Below are 12,686 nucleotides of genomic sequence, written 5' to 3' on the forward strand. Positions count from 1 at the left end.
AATCGTACTGACTTTCGATGTTACCAGCTTAGAAGTATGAAGGAGTACATGTCAATAGTTGATATTTGGCACAGGTATTAGGTGCCCAAATGATTTGCTAATAAATAAAACTCAGACTTGTAGGTAGTCAGGGGACCTAGAACCGAGTCAAAATAAAATACAAAATGGCGACCCTCTTCTACAAACAGGCAAAATAGGCACCTCATCCCACCGAAGTCAGGTGGGGAGAGTACCACCGCAGTCATTCTAGGAAGTGAACTCTGATCTTAGGACTGAACACGTAATATTTTCTTTGTTAAATAAAATTTGTAATCTAATTTTGTAAATTTGGAAGTGCTTCAATATGACGTTAAAACAGGGTTATATGTCGTTACAAGTGGAGTTTTTTTTTAACATTATCTAGTATAGTAAAATCGTGGGACCGATAAAAATTTGACGTGTAGGGCAGAGGGCGCCACCGCGTGACCTTCGCCCTCTGACCTCACTTTGATCCCGAACGCCAACGAGGAGAGATCTTTTTATTTCATTTAGTTAACCTTTCGATTCGACAGCCGTGGCTGTCGAATCTTGCCAATCTTGGATTTGTATTATATCTCGACACTATTGTAAATATCGCGTAGCCGATACAAATTAAGTAAATTACCAGTTTCTCAGTTAATTTGGGGATGCTATAGATTACTATCTATGGAATTTCGGGACTTTGAGTATATATCTGAACTGAGGGGACCGAGACGAGTTCAACGATACCCTACTTTTGGACCGGAGACGAAAAATAAAAAAGTTATCATACTTTCTTCCGGCGATCGCGCGATGATAGGGAGTCGCGTCGCTCTCTCCGCTAAGTCGGCCTCGCTATTGCGATCGGGAGTCTCATCGCTTGCCGTTAAAATTGCCTTTAGTAGACGTTTCCCCCTTTTTTTTTACTTTGTTCAAGAACTACCGTGAATCAATAACTAGTGACGTTTAGCACATGGCGGCCTGCCGGCGGCTCCCCTCCGGGAGGTCAGTCGAGAGCACGAACAGTCGGAACGGCCGCAACGTTCGCTGTCATAAGTAACATTAACCGAAATGGCGATCGCGCGATGATCAGAAGTCGCGTCGCTCTCTCCGCTCTCGTATCGCGTGTTTAACCCTACTGGAGATGACCGTAGTCCGACGTCATGGTTTGCAGACTTTACCGCAAAATGGCAGTACTAGCAACTATGGTGCCGTCTTCATGAGAGCATTAAAAAAGTATGGTAAGTGAAAAAGTATGATAACGTTTTTATTTTTCGTCTCCGGTCCAAAAGTAGGGTATCGTTGAACTCGTCTCGGTACTCTCAGTTCAAATATATACTCAAAGTCCCGAAATTCCATAGATAGTAATCTATAGTACACCCGTTAATTTTTACCGGCAGAACAAAAGACGCAGAACACGTGGTCAAGATCAACAGACAAGGTAGGACTCAACCTAGTATTGTTTGTGCAAAATAAAAGAGGTAATTATGCAGTTTAAGGAGAATATCAGTTTTTTTAATTATCATTTTTTAGAAAGAAGGTATATTTAATAGCCATTCAGAAAATGCATAACATTTTCCCCGGCGATCCGTATATAAAGTGTTATAAACAAAAAATCGTAGGACTACTTACTGATTGTGCTCCGTTCGAGACGTCATTGCTTAAGCTTGTTTTCGTCGCGGGGCGGCACATTGAACGGCGGACGCATACGAAGTATGTCACGTGACATTTCTCGATGCCATCTGGCCACGTGACTACTCTTTCGCCTCGCATCTGACGTGTTCCCGATAACTTAGCAATAATAATAATAAATAATGAATAAATATATGAAACAACAAAGGTAAAATTGCTCGTTAACGACGATAATTCTATCACAATATATATTATGATAATAAAAATTAGTCAGAGGCAACATAAGATGTCTATTATCTTGATGTAAATAAATATAGCTGAAACGAGAATAAATTATCAGGAACATGTCAGATGCGAGGGGAGAGAGTAGTCACGTGACCAGATGGCATCGAGAAATGTCACGTGACATACTTCGTACGCGTCCGCCGTCCAATGTGCCGCCCCGCGACAAAAACAAGCTTAAGCAATGACGTCTCGAACGGAGCACAATCGGTAGTAGTCCTACGATTTTTTGTTTATAACACTTTATATACGGATCGCCCGGAAAAATGTTATGCGTTTTCTGAATGGCTATTAAATATACCTTTTCTTTCTAAAAAACAATTTAAAAAACTCATATTCCCTTAAACCGCATAATTACCATAAAAATAACTTCGGACGATAAAATAGCCACGATTATTTTTTTCGAAAACGGGAAATTTTCGTTAGGCATCGACAAAAATTCAACCCGGGGACCTATTCTGAGCTTTTTTTTTTTTTTTTTTTTTTTAACTCTTTCCGCCCTGTGGGCACTAAGAGGGCCTCTTTTAGAAGGCCATTATGGGTTCGGCCAGGCCCACAATGGGGCGACCGGGTGGAGAGGGACGGGGCCCGACATAATCCGAACGGACCACCCCCGAAAAATTCCTGGGGATTCCTATTCTGAGCTCTTCCGATAACTCAACGAGAGCGATGCACGGGACATTCGACAAGTCCCCTTAGCGAAAGGCAGTTAACGAACCTTAGACAAATCGCTATTCTGTGCTCCACATTAAGTGGGTTTCGCTACTGGTAGTCGGTCGAGATGCGTCTGGGTTCCGTGCTATCGATAGCTATTACGATTTAACCAATTACAGTTTGGTTAACATTGTATTTTTGTCACGTGAATGCAACTCGCCGTTTTCTAAGCGAAGCTAGTGAAATAGTTTTGTTTTAAAATGTCGAAGAAAGGACAACGAAGCCAGCGAACTAAAAGTCGCCAGTTCTGAATTCCGATGGAGTCGGCTCACAAAAAGATCCAGAAAGATGGCGAAAAGTAACTAATAGTCATATATTTATATTCAAATCTATCATTTTAATTTACACATATGCGAATGAAACCTATTTCAGAAATAATATTCATGCTATAGCTACTTACTTTAAATTTTAACAAGAAAGCAATTACATTATTCATAAACAGTTTTTTTTTTAACTCTTTCTGCCCTGTGGGCACTAAGAGGGCCTTTTTTTTAGTAGGCCCATTATCGGTTCGGCCAGGCCCACAATGGGGCGACCGGGTGGTGAGGGACGGGGCCCGACATATCCGAACGGACCACCCCCGAAAAATTCCTGGGGATTATTCGACCCGTTCGGATTCGATCCCGGGTCCCCCAGAGCGGTAGGCTGCCACCTTTACCGCTCGGCCATCCGGCCGTCATTCATAAACAGTTAAGGTAATTATTTTTAATCCAATTGCTCGTGAAGTAAAATCATTCTTACAACAGAAGACGCCATGTCGTTTCACTTTCGTTACGTTCCTAATGGCAGCTCGATAGTGACCGATAACAAAAGCTTAGTTATCGCACGTGGCTATCGGAACCGAAAACGAAACGTACGGCTCGGAATAGCATTTTCACGATTGATTAAACGCGAATCACGTGGTTCCGATAAAAACTGGTTTTTATCGTATTCGTTAGCTTAACGATACTACTCAGAATAGGCCCCGGGCTTGACGGCCGGATGGCCGAGCGGTAAAGGTGGCAGCCTACCGCTCTGGGGGACCCGGGATCGAATCCGAACGGGTCGAATAATCCCCAGGAATTTTTCGGGGGGTGGTCCGTTCGGATATGCCGGGCCCCGTCCCTCACCACCCGGTCGCCCCATTGTGGGCCTGGCCGAACCCATAATGGGCCTACTAAAAAAGGCCCTCTTAGTGCCCACAGGGTGGAAAGAGTTAAAAAAAAAAAAAAAAGGCCCGGGCCGACACGCAACGGAAAGAAATTTCTACATTGGATAGGTTAATTTCACCGAAAATGCATCGTGGACGACCTCGCGGTCGTGGCCGGCGAAATTTGAACGATCGCGCTCAAAACCAGCGATTCCACAGGTTGGAGAATGAAAACGAGATCCGCCTGGAGCATCAAAGTGATTGCGCTTACTGTTAGTAGTGAGTCTCCGAGACAGGGTGCGTTCTTTTATTCCTCCGCGTAACTCCTCGCGAGCGACATCCGTTTAAAAATTCCCGCGGAATGCGTTCCGAAATTCCGGTGTGAGTGCGCGCCGTCGAACGGCAAAAACGGCCGTTTGTAGCAGTAATTTACGGAGGAAAGCAAAATGGCGTCCTCCATGGCTCAGATTGGGTTCATGTTGTCAGAATTGTCCTCCATGGCTCCAGTTCCTTTCGGGGTCCATTATGTGATTTTATGAATGAAAATTTAGAAGTTGTGAAAGCGCAAGTTAGTGCACGCGGTGATGTGTCTTTTCGAATTTTTTTCGAATGACAGCCGACATTCTAATTTTTTTCGTGGCTATTTTGAATGCTCTTTCAACAAATAATCCATTTTATGGTTAAATTTTACAATTGGGACCCCTCTTTTGCCTTTAAAAGCTCATATTTTAGAATTATAGATTCCTCCATCACCATACTATCGATAGTGCGGGCGCTGCCATCTTTCATTTTTTCACCGTCATTCCTAAATGCCTACAAACAGCAGTGCACTCCCGTAGTAGCGGCGACGCGGAACGACCGCTATTAAAGAACGCACCCATAATCTTGTCCCAAATACGGTTTTGCCGTTTTACTTGTTTGTATCTAGAATTATAACTATTAATTAATGTATTTGTAGACGTTGTAATGAATGTGCCGGCACTTTGGTATACTTGTCAATCGATGGAGAATTTTTCGAAGACCCATTGCTTTAGCACCAAATAATATAGATAAAATAATAAAAGCAGCTGTTGCGTTGCACAATTACATGATCACTGAGAATAATTTATCAGGTATCATTTGTTACAATAATTATTTTTATTTGTTATTAATACTTTAAATATAACATATATGTCTTCTAGATGAAGCAGCATATTGCCCAGAAGGATGCAGAGATTATTTAGATCCTAATGCTGTATTTTGCAAAGGTTCATGATGAATCGTGTGAGCAAATGGAAGCCATTCAAACAAAATGTATCACGCAATTTTTCAAAATTGGCTGGAGACATCAGAGACAAATTTGCCATGTATTTCGTTTCAAAAGGGAATGTATCTTAGCAATGGACTAATATATTTTGATAATCAAATAAACAAAATTGTTTAAAAAGTGATGTTTATTAGTTAGTTATTCTACATCAATAAAACTGTCACCACATCTATAAGTGTTCTTTCGCACGGTCTTTTTTTTTTTTTTTTTTTTTTTTTTTTTTTTTTTTTGATGGCACTTACATCAATAAACTGTCAAGATATAGTGCGAAGGGACTTGCTTGAGTCATTTAATTTCCTGCAAAGAAATAAATTTTTAATTTATACATTACATAAATTTATACATCTGAATTGTAATTTATACATGTTTGACAAAAATTTATAAAAAAATAGATTTTGACAAATATTACATATAAAAAATATATTCTCACCATATTAATGTTGAACAAAATCGTACTCCGCAAAACGTAAAAAACCAAGTAACTAATAGCCCTATTTGTTGCTGAGGGAGTTTAATAAAAACAAAACGAACGTTTTCGGTCTATTCAATAGACCATCAGCAGGTTAGAACATACCAAAATGGAATACATTATAAGTGGAACTTGTAAGTTGTAATTTTTAAGCGAGTGTTTAAAAAACAAAGTTTTTCCCATGTCCAGGGCCGGATTTACCAATCCAGGGGCCCTGGCACAAATTCGGCCCCTTTAAGAGTAGGCAAATTTGATGATTTAAAAAATTTACACAAAATACTGTACTTTCAATTAGATTTGAACTAGGAAGTTGTAAATTTCATTTAAAAATAAGGTTATTGTAAACATACATATATTTTATTGTGTAAAACTAATTATTTTAATTTAACTGAAAAATACCCATGTGAAAGTTTTTCCCGAAATTTTGCGATGTTTTATAGGTTTTTTCCCGGGTTTGGTTTTCTCTGCCTGTTGCCCTCAAGATTAGGCCACACTAGGCTGTCGCGGTAATAGAAAAAAACTTATGTTTAAACATATTTTTTTTTAGTTTTGTGGGGGCCCTGGGCACAGGCCCCAAATGCCCTTATGTAAATCCGGCCCTGCCCATGTCAATCTTTAGACTCTGCATCCCAAAAGAGTGCCTCTCGCTAAACCTACGTTTCTGTTTTGCATGCCTAAGGAAGTTATTAAGTTAACTAAAAATAAAAAGTATGGGATCCTGAGTCACCTCATTGAACTCCAAAACAAGGTTTTTAATGAAAGTCCGGATAAACTAATGGATATGAACCAAGGAGTCGTCCGTCTTACGGATAATATTCATAACAAAGCAATACGTTAAGAGAATGAAATGGATTATTTATAAGCAGGTTTCTAGAAAGAGGGGGAGGAACATTACAACATATGTTGTTTGGAACCAAGTTGAAGTACCGAATAAGGTGAAAGCAGTTCTGACGAATGGTCCGAACTTCGTCCCAGAAAATGCAGGGAATTAGGAAGTTTCCATCCAGAAGATCGAAAGAGGAATTGTTGGGTTAGATCTGATAGAGAAAGATTATTTACGGTGGAAAACAGTTATTAAGAATCAAGAAAGGTGGAAAAGAGGAGGAAGTAAGAACAATGACATCCTATATACTAAGCGTTGGCTGACAGCAAACAATTTAATTGCAGCAAGAGAGGATAAAAGTAAACAAATAGTTATAAAGAAAAAACAAACTTATGATAAAGCCTTGGAAGAGTGCGTCAAAAAAAAAACGGAATGTATGAAGATCAATAACAAAATTGTTGAATCTATTGATAGAAGAGTTAAAAGACTGGAGAGTACCAAGCTTGCGAACGTTTTACCTTTTATTAACAAATGCCGTAACCCCAGACATGGGATTCCTAGGCTTTTCGCCTTCGCTAACACACACAAAGAAGGAAAAGAAATAAGGCCAATAGTGGAAAAACGTAAAGTACCTACATTTTTCTTAGAAAAAAGGTTGCATGGGTATATCTCCCCCCCCCCTAATGGACAGTAGTATATTGGTTGCAAAGGATTCCACAGCGGTAATTAAAGAGCTGCAAGACATTACTTTGAAGGATGAAGAAGTGGGAACAATATTAGATTACGAAAGCTTATACCCCTCCATTAAGATTGAATCCTGTTTGGAAACGCTATTGGAGTTCTTGTTTAGAGTAAACCCAGCTTTGGCGCAGTACAGAAACGAATTGGTAGAGATGGCTAACCTTGTATGTTGTGAATCCTTTTTCGCTTTCGAAGGCCAAACTTATAAACAAAACGGGAGTTCCGATGGGAAGCCCAATTTCGGGGCTTCTATGCGAGCTGGTGGTTAAAAAAGTTGAAGAAAAAGTGGTACGTAGCTTCAGAAATGATACGGTTTACTACAAGAGATATGTAGATGATATCTTTATAATATGGAGAAGTAATCGGGAAATTAGTAATTTCATAGAAAGAACTAACGATAATGAAGACGGCCTCAACCTGAAGCTAGAGCAGAAAAGTTCCCTAAGGATACATTTCTTGGATATTAATATCATCTTTATGAAAGGGCATGTATCCACCAGCCTGTTCATTAAACCAACACATAGCCCACTTTACATCCCTGCAAAGTCCAATGACTTGTATCGTTATAAATTGGCGGCTTTTCGTGCCTTGGTTAGAAGGGCTTTCCTATATTGCGACAATGTTATAGACCGGGTTATAGAAATCGAAAGGATTATGCGGATAGCAGGAACCTTAGGATATAAGAGAAGCATTATTGCTGGTATCGTTACAAAATTTAAGAGGAACGACAAAAAAGTCTCTAGGCAAGATCCTACTAAGTGCACAAAGTTTACATTCAACAAATGTTTAGGAGGCGTCATGAAGGAAATTGTGGGCATTAAAAATTCAACGTTGGTCTTGAAAAGAGCTCCGAATTTGTAAAAAATTTTAAGAAATGATAAAGAGCTTATTAAAAAAGAAAATAAAGCAGGAGTTCATAGGATCCCCTACGAGAACCAACAGTTAGGGATAAAAAAGGAATACATAGGAGTTACAACAAGAAACCTCGGGGTAAGAATCAGAAAACATAAATATGATGTTAGAAAAAGATCTAATACAACGGTATTGGCCCAAATGGCTCAAGCCCAAGGATCCGTGGTACGGTGGGAGGAAGCGGAGATCGTCCAACAAGTATACTCTCTAACCAGCAAAACCTGCCGAAAAAATGGAAATTTACAGGAGCAAACTTGAAGAAGGATGCATTAACGCCAGAGATGCGGAGAGTCTTCCCTCACCGTGGAAGTTTGCCATTAAAAAGCTTACAAGTAGCGCATGAACTGAAGTTTGATCCATAATCGCTTTAAGAAAATTAGTAACTAGGGTAGATGTACCAGTTTTGGCCAGCGTACCAGTTCTGGCCAGAAAACAAATTTAACTTAAAAATATAATAACCACATATTCAAATCTGTCCAATGAAACAAACTTTTATTGTTAACTGTTCACATAGTTAACAATAAAAGTTTGTTTCATTTGTGATTATATTTTTAAGTTAAATTTGTTTTCTGGCCAGAACTGGTACTACACTGGCCAAAACTGGTACATCTACCCTACTACAGTATTTGGTTTTGGTAGATTGTATTCATATTTAGCCAATGTAGTATGTTATTTTATTTTTACACTTATGCACCATTTACGTTTTAATTTTTATTCTAATTAGTTGAGTTGTTAACGGTTTTCTTGGTATTTTTGAATTTTATACGTGATGTTCCATTTATAATGTATTCCATTTTCGTATGTTCTAACCCAGGGCTTCTTAAACTTTTTTTTATTCACGACCCCATTTATGATTGTGATTTTTTTCGCGACCCCCAAATAAAATAAAGATATATAAATATTTTGCAATATACATATATATCAGTGGTTTCCAACCTGTGGGGCGCGAGACTGTTGCAAGGGGGCATGCAGCTGTTTCCAAAATATCATTTTCAAATACAAACCAAAAAAGTCGAATAAATGTCAAAAAATGAATCAGCAAAATAGGTATATGTAATCCACAATCCTCGCCGCGAATTTTTCGGGTACAAATGTTAAAACTGGTTTTTTTACAGTAGCTGTCTTAAAAATAAAGTATCGATCTCGCTTAGTATTGAAAAGGAACTGAAAACCGCGATTTCTTCAATGATACCACGGTTTGAGAAAATTTGTGCTGAAAAACAAGCTCAACCGTCGCATTAAATTTTTATAATGTTGTATTAATTATATATTCTTTTTTTTGTATTTTTGTAAGATTTGTTTCTATTACATTTAAAATTATTATTTCTTATAATAAATAATTATTTTTTTATGTATATTTTTACATAATATTGTATATTATTTTGTAGCCCATTAAATAAATTATAATATCAGTTGAGTATTTATGAAATTAGATTGTTAGAAAAATTAAGGGGGCGCAACATTTTTTTAAAGGGGGCGCAGGTACAAAAAGGTTGGAAACCACTGATATATATTGAAGATACAGTAGAGAGTCGTTTATCGGAACGCTTTCCAGTCGGACTGTGTCGTGCTGAATCGAACTTTTTTGATACTAGATTTACTTCTAAAGTATAATTTTTTTTGTTTTTATATTTTTCAATATATTTATTTTGTTTGTACAAAATAAAGAAATAATTTTTAACGATACAATAGCCTCGATTAATATTATGAAAATTTTCGTTAGGCTTAAAATCGTTGCTGAATCGTTGTCTCGCTGCACCAGAAGTGCAACTCACGAAACCTACGAAACAAAGCATGCCATTTTCAAACTCTCACAAAATATTTTCAATATTTTGCATTAAAATCTCGTGACCCCAAGATTTCGCTAAGCGACCCCAAATGGGGTCGCGACCCATAGTTTAAGAAGCCCTGTTCTGACCTGATGATGGTCTATTAAATAGACCGAAAACGTTCATTTTGTTTTTATTAAACTCCCTCGGCAACAAATAGGGTGTTAGTTACTTGATTTTTTATATTGTCACCTATTTACATGACTAATTTATTTTAGTAATTGTTCCGAAAAAGCTGTTCTTTGGATGTGGATGAGGATGTGATGTGGACAGTGAAATTTTTTCAATATTTACCACATCACAACCAGTGATATTTTCTAAAATCTAAATTATTTGTTGAGATTTAAAAATAGAAGAATAAAAAATAATTTTAAAGATTACAAAAATACAAAAGTAATACATACCTCTGATGCAGTTGGTTGTGTATTTTCATTTATTTTAGTTTCTGAAACATTTGAATGTGTTCTGGAAGATAAGTATAATAATACTATTATATGAAATGTTCTACTTATACCTTAAATAAATTTTATTTTATTAGTAGTTTTATATCATTATTTTAAAATGTTAATGTAAAGATTCTTACTCTCTAGCTTCTACCACATCAGCTAAAAACTGTAACTGTGAATAGAACTTTGGCTTTTTGGCTTCTAAGCCACTTCCACTGCTTGGCAAGCTGTTGTGGATAGCTCTGAACTGATCACATAGATTCTTCTACAGCTTCTTGCATCCGGATACCGCAAATATAAAAACTAATTTATTAACAACTACTGTATAATTTAACTCATAAATAAATTATCAATTTTATATTTCGACATTAATTACAAGAGCTTCTAGTTATATTGCACGTATCCGGAGACAAAGAAAAGCATGGTATATCCGACGACGCGATATAACGAAGTAATAAAAATTCTGAGCATATATTAAACAGATTATACAGGCTACGGAATCCTTATTCTCTATTTTTTTATGTGCGAGTGTTTCTGGTATAAAGTAAGCTTATTACATTACTAAACAGAAACTTACCGTCTAATTGAGTCTCTTCCGCTATTTCATTCCATTTTGTATATATGTTACCGGCCAAACCCGATTTCAGGCCAAACTAGTTTGTCCTACGCGTGTCAGGATATACTAGTTTAGCCTAGGACAATCTAGTTTGGCCTAAATACTTTAGGCTTAACTAGTTTGTTCCAGGCCGAACTGACTTAGAGTTATTGTTCAAGTATATTATTAATGGTTAAAATAAAATTAAAAGGCAATCAATTACACGAACAATATTTATTCAAACATAGTCTATTTAAATTATAAAAAACGGTATTGATTAGAAGTGACACAACACTTGTACTAAACTATAAAATAAAAATAAGCTAATCCAGTACTTATCAGTTTGTATTTTTTTATTAAGCCATGCACTTTTAAAGGTAATTAACTTTCGAAAATATTTTCAAAAATTCAAACGAAATAATAAAAATAACTTTTAAAGTCGAACTAAAATTAAAAATGAACTTATTTGTGTTTCTTAGTGTAACATATAAAATATTTAATCTTTTATTTATTTTTACAGGGTGGGTTGAAGTGTACCTAGGTAACCCCAAAGGCGGTGCTTCCGACTGTTCGTGCTCCCGTAGGACTCCTCCCGGAGCCGCCCAGTGTTAACGTCACTAGTTATTGATTCACGGTAGTTCTTGAACAAAAGAAAAAAGGGAAACGTCTACTAAAAATGTAATTAACCTAATCAAACGAACCTAACTGATGCACCACCATTGGGGTTACCTAGGAACACTAACCACAGGGTGTACTGTGGTGACATTTCGAATTACACAAAATCATTTCTTTTACACTGACACCTATTTGTAGTACATAAATCAGTTCGGCCTAGGTCAAACTAGTTAAGCCTAAAGTATTTAGGCCAAACTAGATTGTCCTAGGCTAAACTAGTATATCCTGACACGCGTAGGACAAACTAGTTTGGCCTGAAATCGGGTTTGGTCGGTAACATATATAATGTTTCGATTCCTGTGATCGGGAAGACGCTTATCCCATATTTCTGGTTGTAAATAAACATTACTTATTAATTTTTCTTTTATGGCTGGGCTGCCGTCTTGCTCACTGGAAGAAGCCATTTTGTACTCCTTTTCGAAGGCGCATGCGCACTGTTCAGCGAGAAATATCAAACCCTGTCAGATATGTGCGAGAACCAGAAATTCGCTTTCGCTAGCGCCATTTCTCGCTTCTCGCTACTAAATTCGCGTCTGCATAGTCGCACCCTTACACTACCGCTACTTTTAAAACGTTGACTGTATCTAACGGACCTAGGACGGGCTGTGAGAGAGAAAAATACCAGTTAATTTTTTAATTTATGTATGGTTACGGTCCCTCTTTTATAAATTTAGCCCCGACCACGGGACTTCGTCATTCTGTAAAAAAATGATAAACGTAAATATCTTGAGAATTTCGAAATAAACTTTTATTCTGTATCATGTTTCTAATCGATCGCGCTTCTAGTACATATTAAATAAACTAACTTGTTTAACTTGGGTACTTCTGAATTCTTTGCCGAAAATTAGTTTATTCAGACAGTTCCGTATTCATTCCGCATCCAACACTAGTTTATATGAAATCTTCTGTAGAGACGTCCCTTGGCGGATTGCACGTCCTATCAAACCACATCATTTAAATATTAATTTTCTTTAAAACACAATTACCATAATATTTAATATGGTACTTGTATTTAAATACAGTAGTTAATATGGCGCCATATTGAAGGTATGCGGATTTACTTTTTATCCATCGAATACAGAAAGTATTTGGGATCTGGAATTCTCAAATATATTTTAGTATTGGAGTATTCGTGG

General features: G+C 37.3%; 1 long non-coding RNA gene across 1 annotated transcript; it reads right to left on the reverse strand.

Annotated features, from left to right (window-relative positions):
* Positions 1 to 5,169: 5,169 nt before the first annotated feature.
* LOC136990006 (uncharacterized) lies at positions 5,170 to 10,896 on the reverse strand. The gene is made up of 2 exons (XR_010882994.1): positions 10,239 to 10,896; positions 5,170 to 5,357 (listed from the first exon to the last, which is right to left on the reverse strand). It is a non-coding gene; the product is annotated as an uncharacterized lncRNA (long non-coding RNA).
* Positions 10,897 to 12,686: the final 1,790 nt, after the last annotated feature.

This window comes from Centruroides vittatus, unplaced genomic scaffold, assembly GCF_030686945.1.
Source record: "Centruroides vittatus isolate TY-2023 unplaced genomic scaffold, ASM3068694v2 contig_1309, whole genome shotgun sequence".
NCBI lineage: Eukaryota > Metazoa > Arthropoda > Arachnida > Scorpiones > Buthidae > Centruroides > Centruroides vittatus.